The sequence below is a fragment of the Cervus canadensis genome, chromosome 13 (assembly GCF_019320065.1).
Source record: "Cervus canadensis isolate Bull #8, Minnesota chromosome 13, ASM1932006v1, whole genome shotgun sequence".
NCBI lineage: Eukaryota > Metazoa > Chordata > Mammalia > Artiodactyla > Cervidae > Cervus > Cervus canadensis.
Genome location: NC_057398.1, coordinates 62,617,286 through 62,635,700, shown reverse-complemented (window position 1 = coordinate 62,635,700; position 18,415 = coordinate 62,617,286).

The window sequence follows — 18,415 nt, the reverse complement described above, 5'->3', positions numbered from 1 at the left end:
AACAAAACAAAACAAAACTCTTTGGTACAAACATGGAATTTGACTACAGCAGGGTATAGGTTTAGCTTTGTTAGCCAGTTCCAAATCTTTCCCCCAAATCAATTGTTTAGTGATCCATAACTTAAAATCTTTTTTTGGTTGAATTAGTCTTTTTTATTTGGACCTAATAATGTTAGCAGAACCCCCACAATACAGAAAAATATGTCTAAAGACAATGAATTCTGAGGGATAATAGAATATATGAAGATAATGACTATATTAAGTACTCGATATTGTTTTCATATAAATGCTGCTGCTGCTGCTAAGTCACTTCAGTCGTGTCTGACTCTGTGTGACCCCATAGACGGCAGCCCACCAGACTCCCCCGTCCCTGGGATTCTCCAGGCAAGAAGACTGGAGTGGGTTGCCATTTCCTTCTCCAATGCTTGAAAGTGAAAAGTGAAAGTGAAGTCGCTCAGTCGTGTCCAACTCTTAGCGATCCCATGCACTGCAGCCTACCAGGCTCCTCCGTCCATGGGGTTTTCCAGGCAAGAGTACTGGAGTGGGGTGCCATTGCCTTCTCTGCATATTAATGAGTAATAATGTAATAATGAGTACTGTGATATTTCACTTTTTATACGCTACTTACCATTTAAGATATTTCTAAATGCTCTTAAAAAACAGCCTTGTTAAATTTATAGACTAAAACTTAAGATAGCTTTTATTTTCAGGAGCAATTACTTTCTTCAAAAAATATTATTTTATTTTTAAAAATACCCTGTGGGATATTAGTTCCACAACCAGGGCTTGAACCCATGCCCCCTGCCTTGGAAGCTCAGTTTCTTAACCACAGGACTATCAGGGAATTCACCCAAAATTATTTTTAATTTTATTAGTTTTTATCCAGTATTACATAAGTAGTATTTAAATATATGAAGAACCATTGGTTAGCAGATTTATAAGATTTATAAAGAAACATAGAATGTGTAATTAACAGCAAACATTCTTCTTCATGTTTACAAGACTCTCAAACATCAAAAATTTAACTAAGAGTTTTGGTAGAGACTGGTTACATACAATACTAACACAACTAGTCTCTTCATTAAGAATAAGTATTGTGGATAAGGCACTAGGAAAGGAATAATGAAAACCCAAAGAAAACTTAAATAACATTTTTTTGGTTATACTGTTCAAATCTATTATTTAGGCTCTTCAAAAATTAACTTTGAAAGCTCAACATTCCGAAAATTAAGATCATGGCATCGGGTCCCATCACTTCATGGCAAATAGATGAGGAAACAGTGGAAACAGTGATAGACTTTATTTGGGGGGCTCCAAAATCACTGCAGGTGGTGACTGCAGCATAAAATTAAAAGATACTTACTCCTTGAAAGAAAAGTTATGACCAACCTAGACAGCATATTAAAAAGCCGAGATATTGCTTTGCCAAAAAATGTCCATCTAGTCAAGGCTACGGTTTTTCCAGTAGTCATGTATAGATGTGAGAGTTGGACTATAAAGAAAGCTGAGTGCCAAATAATTGATCCTTTTAAACTGTGGTATTGGAGAAGACTCTTGAGAGTCCTTTGGACTGCAAGAAAATCCAGCTAGTCAATCCTAAAGAAAGTCAGTTCTGAATATTCATTACAAGGACTGATGTTGAAGCTGAAACTCCAATGCTTTGGTGACCTGATGTGAAGAACTGACTCATTTGGAAAGACCCTGATGCTGGGGAAGATTGAAGGCGAGAAGAGAAGGGGACGACAGAGAATGAGATGGTTGGATGGCATCACCGCCTCAATGGGCATGAGTTTGAGTAAACTCTGGGAGTTGGTGATGGATAGGGAGGCCTGGCATGCTGCAGTCCATGGGATTGCAAAGATTTGGACATGACTGAGTGACTGAACTGAACTGAACTTTGAAAACTATCAACTTGATCACAATACGACCGAGTTATTTTGACTATAGCTGTGTAATGAATCAATAATCTAAATAACCCCATAATAATTCATATCAGTCTTTAATTTAGTTGTTATAGCTAGTCTTTTCTTGCCCTTGTGATTTTAGCTTTTTTTTTTTTTTTAAATCTATAGCTACAGCCTTAGACCTTTTCTCATGGGAAAGCTAAGGAACACAATTACCTGCATAAGCTTCCTTGGGTATGTTTTTGTGCCCCTTGTCTTTCCGATGTAATGAATTGATTTTTTGTCTCCAGCTAAGTAGCCATACATCAAATTTTCTGCCTTTGCCTTATGAAACAAAATGCATCTTAGGAATTTGGAACAAGTTTCTTTGCCTGCCAATTAAGAAAATCCTGCTGGTATGAGAAACCGCAGGAGAAAATTTATTTTGAAATATATCACTTTAAGAATTTGAACTTGTGCTTTTTTTGGATATTGCCAAAATCATGTATATTTTGTTGCAATTAGTTTATTCTGAGTGACACCTCAAAATCACAGTTAATTGTATATTTTTATCTGTACAGATGTAGCTTAGAAAAATGGATGATTAGTAGAGTCAAGCTTTTCTCTTTTCTACAGGTGTGAACATTAATAGAAGCAACTGGATGCCGAAGGAAATGTGAAATTCACTGAAACTTGATTTTTAACAAAACATGTCAGTGACATTTTACCAAGCTATAATTCTTTCATGTGGTATCTATGCACGTATATTTTCAAGTTTCATTTCTACTATTTATTTTAAATATTCAATTGCAGAACTCTGTAATCTCTGAGTTTTCTAAATATTCCAACTCTCAAAAATGCTATTGAAATCATACATCTGAGTGCCCCCATAACCCTCCAAGCTTGGTGTCTAGTACTGCTGACCCTGTATCTACTGAGTCACACATCACATATAAGAGGCCTGCTGGACACATACTAGGAAGTTATCATATATTTTATCATGTATTTGTGCTAAGTCACTTCAGTCGTGTCAGACTCTTTGCAACCCTAAGCACTGTAGCCCACAATGCTCCTCTGTCCGTGGGATTCTCCAGGCAAGAATACTGGAGTGGGTTGCCATGCCCTCCTCCAGGGGATCTTCCCAACCCAGGAATCAAACCTGCCTTTCTTATATCTCCCTCATTAGCAGGTGGATTCTTTACTATTAGCATGACCTGGGAAGCCCAGGAAGTTATCAATTCAACACTGATTAAGTGTTGCTCTTAGGTTCCTTTTCACAGTGATCGCAGTAAGTCAAACCTGGGTTTCCATACCCAGCTTGGTTGTACTTCAGATCTAGCTGGGCTTCTTTTAAAGACACTATATGAGAAACATCTATAGCTGGATCTCTTTGTTGGCATACTTCCCTGACTGACCCTGTAATAATCCTTCAAATCTGCTTAGAGGAAATGCCTTAAAATTTAAAACTCTTCATATAACTTGATTAATGTAATTATATCTCCTCTTTTCAACTTCTGATTAACTGATCTCTAATTTTAGATATAATTTCTGAACTTGAGGTTTTTGCAACCCTGCCTACGCATTGGAAAGTTGTGCTGGAATGTCCATGTCTTTTACTACAGCTTTTCCTTTGCCTAACACAACATCTTGGTCGATGTCTTCCACAACCCCTGAGGAGCTGTTATAGATTGAGACACAGATATGGATGACTTAGCTCCCTGCATTAGGGGCTGAGTGAGAAGGATAATAGTCTGGAACTAGTATTGATTGTTAAGCTGGAACAAGGCCAGGGATGTTAAGGATGAAGGTTAGTAGGCATTCATTGTACTTGGCAAAAGTAAAAAGCAGTTGCATCACAAAGCAATGGGTGTTCCTACAGGGATTTACTAAAGACAATCTAGTAGCAGGTAAAATCTGCAGCTCTATCAAGTTGGTCAGTAGATGTTGGCTATGTCTATCTATCTGCAGAAAGCTAAACCCTGGTCTCCACTGTACAATTATTTATAAGATGATGGAAAAAAACAGCTTTAGTACTTGAGCAGCCAGGGTGCTAGGCCTTTTTCTCCAACCAGACTTCAGAAGCAGAAAGTCTAATGTGAGTATTGTGAGAAATAGGCTAGTTGTTAAGGATTTGATCAGGTATAAGGCAAAAACTCAGCTAGTGGAATTATTGCACATGTTTAGACTCAGAAAAGTAGTAAGAGTGAGTTAGTACTAAATGTCAGAGAATCGACTCAAGGTAGAATTCCTTAAGTTTCTCCGGCTGATGCCAGATTTAATTCTGGGGCCTAGGGTGTGGATAAAATAGATGTTAGATGATAAGTGATATACAAAATGATAAAGACAGGAATGTTTGTAATTTTTATTCATTGTTTGTATCTTTCACCTCTTAAGATAGTGTTTGACTTGAATAAGAACTCAATAATTATGTGTTTAATATTGAATGGCTAAGTAAAGGAATGGGATGAGGCATTCATAGGCAGCAGAGTTCTGGGCACACAAGTGAAGTTGTGAAATTGTTCATAATAAATGCTGTCAGTCAAAATACCTCATTGTGCATAATAGTGTATAAAAACATACACCAAAAGCCACAAACAAATGTTTGATATAACATATAGTTGGGGCTTTCCAGGTGGTGATAGTAGTAGAGAATCTACCTGCCAATGAAGGAGAGTCAAGAGACACAAGTTTGATCGCTGGGTCGGGGAGATCCCTTGGGGGAAGGAAATGGCTGATTCCAGTATTCTTGCTGGGAAAATTCCATGGGCAGAAGAGCCTGGCAAGCTACAGTCCACGCAGCTGCAAAGAGATACAACTGAGCATAATATATAATTACCACTTTTGTATCTACAACTTGCCAGCACAAAACTTTTCAAGTAATTTAAGCTACCAAATATATATTTAAAAATGATTCTTAGTCAAGTAGAAAGTATAGAATGAATGTCATCTGTATTTTTTGGTTTAATATTAATAGAAAATAATCAAATTATTATAATAAAAATTAAATCTTTATTATTATTCAATTAAGCCTCTATCACACAGTGAATCATTTTACCAAGTCACCCAAACACACAGATGAAATAACAATTTAGATCTGCAAAAGCAATGTCTTAATAGAAGAATCATTATTTAGGTTATTAATTGAATCACCAAAAAAATGTTTTTCGTCATAGGAAATTGCGTTTATGAACTCTTTCACTTAGACACAGTGATTCTCTAAAAAAAAAAAAAAAAAATTCTCCAAACTATCTAGTATTCCATCATTTCTATTCTTAAATAAATAAGAAATAAATGCAGACCAACTAGGTGCCCGATATGCTTCTGGAGAAGAGTGGAGAAATAACTCCAGAAAGAATGAAGGGATGGAGCCAAAGTGAAAACATCACCCAGTTGTGGATGTGACTGATGATGGAAGTAAAGTCCGATGCTGTAAATAGCAATATTGCATAGGAACCTGGAATGTTAGGTCTATGAATCAAGTCATTTGGAAGTGGTCAAACAGGAGACGGCAAGAGTGAACGTTGACATTTTAGGAATCAGTGAACTAATATGGACTGGAATGGGTGAATTTAACTCAGATGACCATTATATCTACTACGGTGGGCAGGAATACCTTAGAAGAAATGGAATCGCCTTCCTAGGCAACAAATGAGTTCAAAATGCAGTACTTGGATGCAATCTCAAAAAGGACAGAATGATCTCTGTTCGTTTCCAAGGCAAACCGCTCAGTATTAGAGTAATCCAAGTCTATGCTTCGACCAGTAATCCTGAAGAAATTGAAGTTGAATGATTCTATGAAGACCTAAAAGACCTTCTAGAACTAACACCCAAGAAAGATGTCCTTTTCATTATAGGAGGCTGGAATGCAAAAGTAGGAATTCAAGAGCTACCTAGAATAACAGGCAAATTTGGCCTTGGAGTACAAAACAAGGCAGGTCAAAGGCTAACAGTGTTTTGCCTAGAGAATTAACAGGTCTAGCAGTTCCAACAACACAAGAAAAGTCTCTACACATGGACATCACCACATGGCCAATATAGAAATCAGATTGATTACGTTCTTGGCAGCCGCAGATGGAGCAGCTCTATACAGTCAGCACAAACAAGACCAGGAGCTGACTGTGGCTCAGATCGTGACTGCCTTATTGTCAAATTCAGACTTAAATTGAAGAAAGTAGGGAAAACCACTAGACCATTCAGCTATGACCTAAATCAAATCCCTTACCGTTATACAGTAGAAGTGACAAATTGATTCAAAGGGATTAGATCTGATAGAGTACTTGAAAAACTATGGATGGAGGTTTGTGACACTGTACAGGAGGCAGTGATCAAGAGCATCCCCGAGAAAAGGAAATGCAGAAAGGCAAGATGGTTGCTTGATAAGTCCTTACAAATAGCTTAGAAAAGAAGAGAAGCTAAAGGCAAAGAAGAACAGGAACAATATACCTATCTGAATGCAGAGTTCCAAAGAATAGCAAGGAGAGATAAGGAAACCTTCCTCAGTGATCAATGCAAAGAAATAGAGGAAAGCAATAGGATGGGGAAGACTAGTGGTCTCTTCAAGAAAATTAGAGACAACAGGATAATATTTCATGCAAAGATGGACTCAATAAATGACAGAAATGGTATGGACATAACAGAAGCAGAAGATATAAAGAAGAAATGACAAGAATACACAGAAAAACTGTACAAAAAAAGATATTCATGACACTGCAATGATGTGATCACTCATCTAGAGCCAGACATCCTGGAATGTAAAGTCAAGTGGGCCTTAGAAGAATCACTAGGAACAAAGCTAGTGGAGATGATGGAATTCCAGCTGAGTTTTTTCAAATCCTAAAAGATGATGCTGTGAAAGTGCTGCACTCAATATGCCAGCAAATTTGGAAAACTCAGCAGTGGCCACAGGACTAGGAAAGGTCAGTTTTCATTCCAACCCCAAAGAAAGGAAATGCCAAAGAATGTTCAAACTACAAATAGCTACAAATGTTCAAACTACAAATGTTCAAACTACAAATACACAATTGCACTCATCTCACATGCCAGCAAAGTAATGCTCAAAATTCTCCAAGCCAGGCTTCAACAGTATGTGAACCATGAACTTCCAGATGTTCAAGCTGGATTTAGAAAAGGCAGAGGAACCAGAGATCAGATTGTCAACATCCATTGGATTATCAAAAAAGCAAGGGAGTTCCAGAAAAACATCTACTTTTTCTCTATTGACTATATCAAAGCCTTTGACTGTGTGGATCACAACAAACTGTGGAAAATTCTTCAGGAGATGGAAATACCAGGCCATCTGACTTGCCTCCTGACAAATCTGTATGCCGATCTGGAAGCCCAGTTAGAACTGGACATGGAATAACAGACTGGTTCCAAATCGGGAAAGGAACATGTTAAGGCTGTATATTGTCACCCTGCTTATTTAACTTATATGCAGAATACATCACCTAAAATGCCAGGCTGGATGAAGCATGAGGTAGAATCAGAGAAATATCAATAACCTCAGAAATGCAGATGACACCACCCTTACAGCAGAAAGCAAAGGAGAACTAAAGAGCCTCTTGATGAAAGCGAAAGAGGAGAGTGAAAATGTTGGCTTAAACTCAACATTCAGAAAACTAAGATCATGGCATCTGGCCCCATCACTTCATGGGAAATAGATGGGGAAACAATGGAAACAGTGACAGACTTTACTTTGGGGGGGTGCCAAAATCACTGCAGATGGTGACTGCAGCCATGAAATTAAAAGATGCTTGCTCCTTGGAAGGAAAGTTATGACCAACCTAGACAGAATATTAAAAACCAGAGACATTACTTTGCCAACAAAGGTCCATCTAGTCACAGCCATGGTTTTTCCAGTGGTCATGTATGGGTGTGAGAGTTGGACTATTAAGAAAGCTGAGTGCTGAAGAATTGATGCTTTTGAACTGTTGTGTTGGAGAAGACTCCTGAGAGTCCCTTGGACTGCAAGGAGATCCAACCATACCATCCTAAAGGAAATCAGTCCTGAAAATTCATTGGAAGGACTGATATTGAAGCTGAAACTCCAATACTTTGGCCACCTGATGTGAAGAACTGACTCACTGGAAAAGACTCTGATGCTGGAAAAGATTGAAGGCAGGAGGAGAAGGGGACGACAGAGGATGAAATGGTTGGATGGCATCACTGGCTCAATGGACACAATTTTGAGTAAGCTCTGGGAGTTGGTGATGGACTTGGAAGCCCGGCATGCTGCAGTCCATGGGATCGGAAAGAGTTGGACATGACCTAGCGACTGAACTGAACTGAAAATGTACAAGTGAAGTAAAGATCCATGTGAGGAAAAGGTCAGTGCTATCTGCATGGTCAGGTAAGTTCCATCAAGAAGGCAGTGTGGGGGAAAAAAAAAAAGAAAGGAAAGAAATAGAAGGTAGTGTGTGGGACTTCCCTGGTGGTCCAGTGTTTAAGAATCTGTGTTGCAACACAGAGGACACAGGTTCAGTCCCTGGGCTGGGAGCTAAGATCCCATATGCCATGGAGATACAAAGCCCCTGTGCCGCCACTAGAGAGTCCACGTGCTGCAATTACTTATCCAGCTAGCCAGAAACTAAGACCCTACACAGCCAAATAATGAGTGAATAGATAAATGAAAAGAAGGAAGTGTGTAGGTGAGCATGAAAATAGCATACTTACTCATGATAGAACTAGAACCATTTGGCAAAGGCACTGAGATATTCCAGCATCTCTTAGCATTATTAAAGACCTCAAAAGACCTAGAGGTAAATTCTAAATCAGTTGCAGAATGTCGAGCCGTGAGGCTGGAAAAGTGCAGAGGGGTCAACGTGTTGGTGCTTCTGGAAGGCATCCTAGGAGCCATGAGTTCTCTGAGGCTGTGATGCTGACATGTAGAGGCCTTGATTACATTCACATTTTTGGAAAAGTCATGGTTAATTCATCAAAGTGTTGCTATGTTGGCTAATATATTTATTTTGCAATTGAAGAAATAGCCTAAAACTGGTAAATATTTTGTAGTCATGTTATATTTTTCAAAGTGACTCTATCCTTATCACCTCATTTATGAATTCACACGATGTGAGGGCTAGAATCCAGCCTTTCTTATGTCTCATTTACCCCTACTGAGTGGGAAAAGGATGGGTTTATAAAGAAAATTAGAAAACTGTATTATTTTCTCAACATCCACAGCACGGTTAGAACATTCTGTTAGGTAAATTAACTTGCTTCAGTAACATCACCCTTACCCCGTCTTGTTCATAGTTCACATTCATTTCTTGCTTTCTCTCACTTTAATGTGAGAGCACTTGATTCAGGAGAACAAAATCAAGAGTTAGACATCTTTGATTTGATCATTTTCTCATCTTGCTTCTGCCCCTCAAGCTTTGCACTGCTTTCCTTAAGGGCTTCCCTATATCTTGTTCCTGCTTGATTTATATCTCAAGCCTGGGTTAAAAAAGTCAGAAATAATTTTTCACAGTTCATGGGTCAGACAAATATGTGCTGGGTAAGTTTTCCCAATGAGTCAGGAAACACACAGCCAAGGCAGCTGTCAGATATGCTCTGAGAAAAAATGTGGTGAAGAATATTGAAAACTGATACAATGTGGTTTTTTAAAAAATATATTTTCCCCCTCTGGGTGGAGAATTAATGCAATAAATAAAAAGCAATTGTATTACTAGTATTCTAAATTTCTCTATTTCCATAAATGATATGTATTTGAAATCTTGGGACATGTGACCCTTTGTCATCTCATTAAAATTTGGGCATAAATTTGAGATAAGTTTACAAACATGCTTATATTGATATTAATGTAAGTTAATTAAAACCCAAGAAATACACTATAGTGCAGAAAAAGTAAAAGGTAAAGGACAACACATACAGAAAATCACTAGCAGTTTCTGGTGATTGTTGGTCTTTTGCATATTAGAGAAGGCATCAGAGAGAATATTCCCCCTGTAACCACGGGTAATATAAATTTGTACATTATTACATCTACTTTGCAAGCATTGGAAATTGTAGCCTGGGAGGCAAATGAATACTATTCAATGCTGATCAAATGTCTAAAAAAGAGTAACATATTCTAGTATCAGGCAGCATACTTGCTGAGAATTTTCTAGAGAGCCGTGCAAGTGGTTTTGACTTTTTATTTAAAAAAATGCATTAATGGTTGCTCTAATGTGTTGTGTTCGTCTGTGTATGCTCACCTGAGCCCTGCTTCTATTAGAGTTCTGGACACCCTTTAAACCAGTCTGACCTGTCTGTCATATCACTTCACTGGCTTAATTAGTGAGGTCATGCCTGAGTTCTTTTTTGGCCAGAGCATGGGCCCATGTTTGCTAAGACTTGATTTCAGCATCTCATGGTAATTCATCATCTGAGATACAGAGCACAGCAGGGTTACTCTCCCTAGGTAAGCTTTTACAGAAATAATTGTGAGCTGACTAGTCACGACCTTGGCTTTATCTATGCTCAATTTTTGATCTAAAACTTCAGTGAACATCAATTTTGAAATCATTTCTAAGTACACGGAGGAATAGCATTTGAAGCTTGGGACCATAAATTCTCCTTTAGATATTTCCCTGTCCAGGGTAGATTGAGTAGGATTAAAGGGAGCAGTCATGCACTCAGGGTTAAATAAAAAAGGTATTACACTTGAATGGTAATTTAGGTAGGACGGATGTTTTTTGCATTACAGACACAGGGGTAAAGCATGGCAGGAAACTATTCAGTGGGGAAGATAAAGGGAAATGATGCTTTAAGCCTCTCTGACCCACAAACAGAAAGAAAAGCCATTATTAACTGAAACCAGGAGCAAGTGTAAGGCAGAGGACAACCAGACTATGAATCACCCGGGGAACTCACCTGCAGTTTGTTTTCACCACGTAAAAAAGTTCAGTGATGATGAATGTGATAACCAAGGTTTAGCTAAGTGATTAGAGAAGAATATTAAGCTGGGTTTTAAAATAATATTAATTACTCACAGAAGCAGATAATTGAGGAAATGTTTTAAAACATTAGGTGATATGCTTTGCACACATTAAATACAAATAATAAATTAGAAACTTCAAAGTCAGAATCTATGTGGGCAGAAATATTTTGAAAATTAGTTTGGCATTATAAGGATATTTAATGTTTGGTTGGTTTAGGTTTTGTAAAAATGGTGCTATATAGACAGGTACCCCAGGAGGTATTTTCAAGAATGTTTATGGCAATAAAATTTATAACAGATAAAAGTTAAAATTTCCTAATATTTAGGGGCAGAATGGATGAAAAATAGAGATATAGTTGGTCCTCTGCATATTCTGCTGTTTCCCTATCATCTTAGTTGGTAAAGAATCCTCCTGCAAAGCAGGAGACCCCAGTTCGATTCCTGGGTCAGGAAGATCCGCTGGAGAAGGGATGGGCTACCCACTCCAGTATTCTTGGGCTTCCCTTGTGGCTCAGCTGGTAAAGAATCCGCCCACAATGCAGGAGACCTGGGTTCGATCCCTGGGTTGGAAAAATCTCTGGAGAAGGGAAAGTCTTCCCATTCTAGTATTCTGGCCTGGAGAATATCATGGGCTGTATAGACCATGGGGTCACAAAGAGTCAGACATGACTGAGTGACTTTTACTTTCATACTATTAGTGATAATATTATAAATATGTTCAAACAATGAAAAATGCAATATTTTCAGATAAATACCACTGGATGGGTGGGGATGGGTTGGGGTTAGGTGCATACTTTTGAGTGGGGCATAAGGGATCAAAAGTATTTCATAATGTGAGTAGTCTTAAAGACAGTTGTTCATTTTTTAAAATATTTTGTTTTATAATTTACAACACCATTTTGTTGTATCAAAATTCCTTGATTAAAAAGTTTTGAAGGAAAAAAAAAAAGTCTTGAAGGCAACAGATTCAGTACACAGAAGTATTTTTATACTATTAGAAAAAAAAATTGACAGGAGAAAAAAAATCTCAATTCTATTTCCTTCTACATACTATACTAAAATGAATGATCCTCAAGCTTTCAAATATAGAAATAAAATATAGCTTTTTAGCAAATTGAAAAGAAAGATACATGATTTGAAGTTGCTAGTATAGATGGGGTAAGACTGTTTCAGAAAATATTGTGCATGATTCACGTGTGTGTTCTCCTGACAGAGGTGCTGGCACCATAGAAAGGCCAGGACAGGGCTGTGTTTGCATTGTCTTGCCCACCTTGATTAACTATTTCAAAGTTTTGCATCTGGATAGAATTTAAGCAAACACAATGGTGAAAGGCATCTCTTTCCAGTTTTCCTCTGGAAGTGTATTTATGGAAAGCACATTGAAAAAAAAAACAACAAAAAAACCTGCAGTTATTTCAGTGTCTGACCCAGTGTGTTAGGAATCAATCATTCTGGATTCAAACTAATAATTTCATTTTGGAAGCAAAAAGAAAGACGGGAATCTGGCATAGCTGGAAATCCCCAAAGTGAAACAGTCCAGCAATGACTTCAAGATAACCTTGCTTTGAGCTCTTTGGGAAAAGAAAATATACAAAATTGGGGCAACTTGTATATTCCCTTTTATACATGACAATTTCAGAAAATTTCCATCAAATACAGGGTAGAGTTGAATTAAAAAGAAAATACAGAACAGTATGTATGTGACCTGAAATTTTGAGTTAGAAAAATGTTGCATCTCTCTTTCAGTTTACTTTATCATCCTTTTTAAAGGAGCAATTTTTTTTTAAAGGAGTAATTTTAACAACGTATTTGTTTTATTTCTTTAAAAAAAATCTCCAAAACTATGGGTTGGTTTAGAAACTTTTATCAGAGATTTTTCTCCACATGCTTATTATTTATAAATTAACAACTATCTCTTTGAAAGGATTTCTCTTTAAGTGAATTGTTTCATATTTAATCAACTATAAAATAGATCCCATGTATTTTTAAATGGAACCATTGATTTAACTATATAAATATCTGAACTAGTGAAATTAATTTTTATTATTTTGGACTATAACAGATTGGATGGTTGGATAAATTATCAATAATATTATTGCTCTATGATAAGAAATAGCAATATACCATGGCTGTTATCTAGAACTGGGCATATTTACTTATAGGTGAATTTATTAATCTAATAATTAAATATAATTAAAAGAATATTTTATAGAAATATGTCTTTTACAGTTACTTGTTCAACATAACCACAGATTCTCTGTATTTTCAACAATAGTTCAATATTTTCTTTCTGAATCAACTAACTGTAAATACTATTTCTGGTGGATAGTTTTTACCCATATTAGACATATAACTTAATTTACCTGTCAAATTAGTATAACTATTTCATTTTTTCAATTAAAAAAAAAATTTTTTTTGACTGCACAGCACAAGTATGTGGGATCTTAGTTCCCTGACCAGGAATTGAACCTGTTCCCCCTGCAGTGAAAGTATGGATTTTTAACCACTAGACCACCATTGAAGTAGCAACGTCCCATAACTATTTTAATAGATAGGCTTTCCTGTTGTCTCTAGTAAAGTAAAGGTCACTATTGTCTTAGAGTCTCCAAGGATTTCCTGATACCAGAATTTGATAGCAAGCAGTCTTTTATTTGGGAACCATAGGATGAGAGTGGCTTCTGGAGCCAACTCTATGTGGAAATGCTGGGAATAGTTCAAAACAGATTCTTCGTCTGACCCGAAGTTTGAGGAGCTGAGGGAGCTGAGATATTTTCACATCAACTTTCAAGAGTCTTTGGCTTAGAGCTGCTCTTGTGGGGTGAAGACTTTCATCCTCTGGTGCTTTTTGTTTGGGGCACACAGGTGTTTTACTTTCCATAGTTTTGGGGCAGGCAGGGAGAAGCCATTGAGCAGAGTGAAGCAGGCAGAGGCACAGAGTAATCCGCAAGGGCACCAAAGGGCCTGGGTCAGCCCTGCCAGGCTCAGCTACCCCTGCCAATAACCTCAGCCTCAAAACTCTCAAGACTCTGTGCTATTTTTCATTTCAATCCATATATTAATGTCTTATACATTCACATCTTATATATTCTACCACTAAATTATCTGTCATACATATTTCTACTGTAGAGATGTACAAAATTTATCATAATTGCTCTCTTGGATTATTGCAAGTTTATTCTAACTGGTCTTATTATACATAGTGTTGCTCCCTTCATGATAAAATCACATTATAATTATTGTTTATAATAAATTCACAATGTGTTTAATAATTATTTTTCTTTATCATTTTGCTAGATTAATTCTTTAACATGGTGCATTTTGAAACTGGAGAATTTTTCTGTCTGGACTTAAAAGGGAATATTCAATATGATCAAAAATCTGGCCATGTCAATCTTGAAAACACTTTAATAATATCCTATTACACCTAGTATAAAGACAAGAATTTTAATATTTTTCATTTTAAGACTTTTATCAAACTATAGGTGATTTGCAATACTACATTAGTTTCAGATATACAGCATAGTGATTCAATATTTTAATAGATTGTTATTGTTCAGTAACTCAGTTGTATCTGACTCTTTGAGACCATATGTACTGCAGCATGTTAGGCTTCCCTGGCCTTCACCATCTCCCAAGAGTTTGCTCACACTCATGTCCATTGAGTCAGTGATGCCATAGAACCATCTCATCCTCTGTCATCCCCTTCTCCTCCTGCCTTCAATCTTTCCAAGCATCAGGGTCTTTCCTAATGAGTTGGCTCTTTGCATCAGGTGGCCAAAGTACTGGAGCTTCAGATTCAGCATCAGTCCTTCCAATGAATATTCAAGATTGATTTCCTTTACAATTGACAGGTTTGATCTCCTTGCAGTCCAAGGGACTCTCAAGAGTCTTCTTCAACACAACAATTCAAAAGCATCAATTTTTCATTGCTCAGTGTTCTTTTTGGTCCAACTCTCACATCCATACATGACCACTGGAAAAACCATAGATTTGACTAGACAGACCTTTGTAATCAAAATAATGTCTCTGCTTTTTAATATGCTGTCTAGGTTTATCATAGCTTCTTTTCCAAAAAGCAAAAGTGTTTTAATTTCACGTCTGCAATCAACATCTGCAGTTATTTGGAGCCCAAGAAAAGAAAGTCTGTCATTGTTACTCCATGTACTTGCCATGAAGTGATAGGACTGAATGCCATTATTTTAGTTTTTTGAATGTTGAGTTTGAAACCAGCTTTTTTCACTCTCCTGTTTCACCTTCTTCAAGAGGCTTTTCAGTTCCTCTTTGCTTTCTGCTATCAGGGTGGTGTTATCTGCATACTTATCTGAGGTTATTGATATATTCCAGCTTGTTCTTCATCCAGTCCAGCATTTCACATGATGTATACTGTATATAAGTTAAACAAACAGGGTGACAATATACAGCCTTGATGTATTCCTTTTCCAATTTTGAACCAGTCCATTGTTCCACATTCTAACTGATGCTTCTTGACATGCATATAGGTTTCTCAGAAGGTAGGTAAGGTGGTCTGAGATTCTCATCTCTTGAAGAATTCTCCACAGTTTATTGTGATCCACACAGTTAAAGGATTTAGTGTAGTCAATGAAGCAGAAGTAGATTTTTTTTTCTGGAATTCTATTGCTCTTTCTATGATCTGATGGATGTTGACAATTTGATCTCTGGTTCCTCTGCCTTTTCTAAATCCAGCTTGAACATCTGGAATTTCTCAGTTCACGTACTTTTGAGCCTAACTTGGAGAATTTTCAGTATTACTTTGCTAACATGTGAGATGAGTGCACTTGTGTGGTAGTTTGAACATTCTTTGGCATTGCCTTTCTTTGGGATTGGAATGAAAACTGACCTTTACCAATCCTGTGGCCACTGCTGAATTTTCCAAATTTGCTGGCAAATTGAGTGCAGAATCTTCACAGCATCATCTTTTAGGATCTGAAATAGATCAGCTGGAATTCCATCACCTCCACTAGCTTTGTTCATAGTGACGCTTCCTAAGGCTCACTTGACTTTGCATTCCTGGATGTATGGCTCTAGGTGAGTGATCACACCATCATGGTTATCTGGGTCATTAAGATCTTTTATGTATAGTTCATCTGTGTATTCTTGTCACCTCTTTTTAATATCTTCTGCTTCTGTTAGGTCCATACCATTTCTGCCCTTTATTATGACCATGTTTGCATGAAATATTCCCTTGGCATCTCTAATTTTCTTGAAGACATCTCTAGTCTTTCCCATTCTATTGTTTTCCTCTATTTTTTTGCATTGATCACTGAGGAAGGCGGTGATCAAAATCATCCCAAAGAAAAAGAAATGCGACAGGCAAAATGGTTGTCTAAGGAGGTCTTACGTATAGCTGAGAAAAGAAGAGAAGCAAAAAGCAAAGGGGAAGAGGAAACATATGCCCATCTGAATGCAAAGTTTCAAAGAATAGCAAGGAAAGATGAGAAAGTTTGTTGTCTGTATCTGTGAGTCTGTTTCTGTTTTGCAAAAAACATTGTATATGTTATTTTAGATTACCTGTATAAGTGATGATATACAATATTTGTTTTTTTATCCATCTGGCTTATTTCACAAACATAATATACTCTAGGTATTGCATTTTAGGCAACTTTTCATTTTTAATGAAATTCTTGATTTAGGGCTCACTCAGTTTCAGGGACATTGAGAATATATTTTTAAGGAAATATCTATTAAAGTTCTATTTTTCCATATGTTTATGCATACTTTTCTGCATTCTTAATGCTTACATTTTAAATGCAATATGTTACTCTTTGTATTAGGACTTCTAATTATTAACTACTTGGCTTAATCTTTGAATTTCAGGAATGAAGCAAGTTAGACAAATCTGATTTAAGGAATCTTGGTATATTTTATTTCTTGACTCTTGAAGATATATACTCATCAAAAGGGCAGAAGAGATAACATTTGAGGAAATCTCAAAGCACATTCCTTTTCAGAGAGACACATAGTTATGGATCTTTCCATGTTGGTGTATGTATCTTCTAAACCACGTATTTGGGAACTTATCATCATTATAATAAACTTGTTGTTGTTTAGTCTCTAAATTGTGCCCAACTCTTGCAACCCCATGGACTGTAGCCCGCCAGGCTCCTCTGTCCATGGGATTCTGCAGGCAAGAATACTGGAGTGGATTGCCATTTCCTTCTCTAGGGGATCTTTCCGATCCAGGGATCAAACTCATGTCTCCTGCATTGATAGGAGGGTTCTCCAACACTGAGACACCTGGGAAGCCCATAATAAACATGCTCCTTATAAAAAGTCAGGTATAGTATCAAGAAAAATAGAAGAGGAGATTTTCTTATGACACTCCTCTAGATTTTTAATGTTGCTTTACATAGCGTGTTTCAATTAGGAAATATTATTTAAAGGCTAAGAAATACATTTTCACTAAAAAAAAAAAAAGTTCTTTTTTTTTAGCTTGAACTTAAAATATTGTTTTAGCAAAGTACTGAATATTTCAAAATTCTATTTTTCTCAATATTAGAAGTGTGATGACTATGTTTGATATTTTATACATCTATTTTAAGGGTTCAATGAGATATTCTAAGTTACTTCAGTCGTGTCTGACTCTTTTGACCCTGTGGACCATAGCCCGCCAGGCTCCTCTGTCTATGGGCTTCTCCAGGCAAGAAATACTGAAGTGGGTTGCCATGCACTTCTCCAAAGAATCTTTCCGACCCAGGGATAGAATTTGCATTGCTTACATCTCCTGGATTGACAGGTGGGTTCTTTACCACTAGCACCACCTGGGAAGCCTATAGGTTAACATTTATCAAGTCTTTGTCACATATTATCTTCTTAATCATTCAGAAATAATTAGTCCTGTATTATTTTAAAAATCATGTACTTCAAACTTCAAAAAAGTTAAATATGTTATATAAAATTTTCAACGGAAGTAAATATCTCCATATTTAAATACTATACTAAAAACATAATGCAGAATATTATATTTTAAAATGCATAGGGGAAAGATGAGGGATTTCATGTATATCTCTCAGATCTACCAGGATGAATATGTTTACTGTATTTATTAGCTTGTTTTTCACTTTGTTTTTTGTATATTTAGATTCCAGTGAGATCATATGGTATTTGCCTTTCTCTGCATAATTCATGTAACACAATGTCCTCAAGACCCATCCAGGTTATTGCAAATGGCAAGGTTTTACTCTTTTTAAATATATCATTTTTAAATAAGGTGAAATTAAATTATGAAGCATGATTTAATAGTAATTTTATGTATTTAAGTAAAGCATATTTAGTAAACTTTATAAATAAAGAAAGCAAGAGGGCTGATGTTGGAGAAGGCCGTGGGCTTCAGTCATTGTTCAGTAATTTTATAGTAATAGTACTGAGGTATGCTTTATCACTGGTCTTCCATGGTGGCTCATTTGGTAAAGAATCTGCCTACAACATGTGAGACACAAGTTCAGTCCGTGAGTTGAGACGATGCCCTGGAGAAGAGTATGGCGACCCTCTCCACTATTCTTGACTGGAGAATTCCATGGACAAAGGACCCTGGCGGGCTGCAATTCATGGAGTCACAGAGAGTCAGACAGGCCTGAGCAACTAAATCATT